General features: G+C 44.5%; 1 long non-coding RNA gene across 1 annotated transcript; it reads left to right on the top strand.

Moving 5' to 3' along the window:
* Positions 1-1,090: 1,090 nt before the first annotated feature.
* Positions 1,091-1,546, top strand: LOC117590499. The gene is made up of 2 exons (XR_004574299.1): positions 1,091-1,252; positions 1,314-1,546. It is a non-coding gene; the product is annotated as an uncharacterized LOC117590499 (long non-coding RNA).
* The last annotated feature ends 1,367 nt before the right edge of the window (positions 1,547-2,913 follow it).

Below are 2,913 nucleotides of genomic sequence, written 5' to 3'. Positions count from 1 at the left end.
TGGCAAATACGACAGTTATTACAGTCGATGCAGAGAATGCAATCAATTAATTGACAAACAGCGATGATCGAGCCCAAGCCATGGCCGGTGATCGTTGCAGATGGCTGAAGATTGCTGAAGATGGCTGTAGATGGTCGGAGATGTGGATGTGTATTTGCCAGGCCACGACGATCAACTTTTTATTAGCCGTTCAGCAGATCGAGCACGTTGTAATTGAAAAATAAAAGAAAATGCGCGAAAATCCCAAACGCATTTGTTATGCCCTCCCCTACCCCCTAGCCCATCTCTCCCCCTTTCGAGCAGCGAGAGAAGCGTGCGAACAATTTGCTGGCCACTCGAAGCGGCCTTTCCTCCAGCAAAAAAAAACACGGAGGTGTAGCGGTGAATAAGTGGTGCGGGAGAGGGGGGTTGTGTATTGAATTTGCATTCGTAATTTGTCTGCGTGCGGCGACTGAGATCCCGAAATGAAATACGTTCTAAGCATTTGGCGCCTGGCACCGTGGACACGTACACATGGCCACACGGACACATCGCCACCTGAGTTTTGGACACTCTAGCATGCGTGTAGAGTGTCTCCCCCCTTACTGCGACTGCGACTGCTTGTCTGATTAAATTTCCTTATTAAATAACGGTCAGCATCGATGGTTGCAAAAATGGGAACTCTCTCATGGCTCTCTCTTGCAGATCATACACAGATTCATACACAGACCAGTACGAGTACGTCATGGATACTTCAGTTTAGCCACAGATCATCTATGGCAGTAAATATTCCTTTGAAAGTGATCGATGGCCCATGGAATTGCCATCAGTCATAGCCAAATGGGAGATGCAAATCTCTAGAAAATATTCCTCAATATACAACTGAGGATGCCCATTAAATTCTATTCGCAAATACCATTATTAAATTTGAAAATGAAGCAAACATTTCCAGTGAAACTTGTATAAATACAATTCTTACCTTATATACCCTGCATGAAATATCTTAAGAGATAAATATTAATTTCAAGACATCCCAAAGACGACTGATGCACAGGTAGTACAGTCTTCAAAGTAGTCACGATTGTTGGCATCAACTTACTTTGTGTTTACATTCAAAATTAATTGAAAATTCAAGTCCTGTTTTTTTCGGCGTACTGTGTCTCATCTATTATGGCATTTATAAATTCATAATGACACTGGAAGTCGCACCCAGAAACGATGCACAGAACCAAGTTCAAAACCAAGCCCAAAACCAAGCACCCCCAGCGCAAAGGTTTGATATAATTAATTGACCCTCTTCCACATATATTTAATAGCACTTTAAATTTTCGCAGACTGTGTGCAGGTATTCATGTCTAACGCGATTGAGGACGACATCATGGAAAGCTGGAACTTTAGCAGAACGTTGGAAATTTTAGAGCTTTATATTGCCTAAACATTCTTAAAGAATGGTTAAATTTTAAAACTTTTGTCATGGCTAAAAGAGTACTTGAATGTGGTTTTTAAAATGTTGTAAGAGAATACCTGGAATATCTGGAAGCTGTGGTCCAGATATTTCCATAGCAAAGTTTATTATTTATTTCAATGCGAGATACCAAATGGAGAATCTGTCAACTCTCACTGTCATTGCCTAATCTTCAAGTGTAAATTCTATGATCTCATCCTAAGCATAGAAGGAGACAATTCAATCAAAAGCAGGCGCCGCGCCTCCGACAATTTGCATGGCAAGTGTCCAGCCACAAAGTTGTTTGGGTTTGGCTTTGGCTTTGAATTTGGCAGTGTGGAGTGGGGGGTGGTGGGTGGGGAGTGGGGAGGGACAGTGCAAGCAATCAAGGCAGTCGTCAGGCACATCAAAAGCTTGCATCGATCACGAAGCCACTTCGTTCCTTCGTTCATTCGTTTTTCGTTTTTTGTGTAGTTGGTCCAGTGCCAATGGCTTGGAGGAGTCGGTCGTCACCAAGTGGCCATCCCCCTGTCACTGCCATTCGACCACCCGCCCAAGTGCCATGTGTCAGTCTGTGTATTTTTGTGTGTCTGTGTGGGTAACAGTAATTTGGTGTTTTACTTGTTCTTGCGCGCCAGCAATCACACCTATGGGAATGTTTCTTACACATGTCCCGTGGCCAAGGCGACAGCGACATCGTCTGCGACCAATGATGATGATCATGATCATGATCACGATGAAGTTGCAGTTAGAGTTGAAGAGTTGGTGTACGAATCGGAGAAGTAGCTGAAGACTTTAGCTGAATTCCAGCATGCACTTTGGACAACATATTAGAGGCCTACACTCCACTGCACCTCCATTGCACCTCGATCTCCTTCTGTTGCATCGCGGGCATCGGGCATTTGGCGTCGGCTTGTGGCAGTTGCATCATTAAAAATTGATCAGTTGATTGGAAATTATAATTGTTTGCCTTGTACGCTTTAGCAGCGCTATGATTTTTACAAGTCCAACCGACTGGACTGCTGGCTAGCTCTCTCTCTCTCTCTCTTTCTCTATGCAATCCACAAACCAACAGCCACAACTATCCACATCCTCCTTGGGCTCGGCCCAGGCAATTCTACGCGCTGTTTTATAATAACTCTCTCTCTCCCTTACCTTCCTGTTTGCCTGCAAGATTTCTATGGTGTTGTTTCTATTTCTATTTCTTATGGTCACATTTAATAACCGACTGCCCCGACTGACCGACTGCCTCTGAATGGGTAACTGGCTGACTGGCTCATGGACTGGCCCGTGGTCACATCCACTGATGCTCTCATGGTTCTGATGCCTAATGGGTGCACTGACTGATCCTTCCCCTCGGCCCAGTCCATCTGTGGTCCAGCCCGTCTAGAGTGTCCACATCAGTTTCACGTCGCTTTCTTTTGCTTTGCTTTTGATCGTCATCTCTGTGCGCAGTAATGGGTGTCCAAAGAGTTTATTGGGTCTAGCTG

The sequence above is a fragment of the Drosophila guanche genome, unplaced genomic scaffold (genome assembly GCF_900245975.1).
Source record: "Drosophila guanche unplaced genomic scaffold, DGUA_6, whole genome shotgun sequence".
In the NCBI taxonomy this organism is placed as follows: domain Eukaryota; kingdom Metazoa; phylum Arthropoda; class Insecta; order Diptera; family Drosophilidae; genus Drosophila; species Drosophila guanche.
The sequence above is the reverse complement of the archived record's forward strand: the minus strand, read 5'-3'. Positions and strand labels throughout refer to the sequence as shown.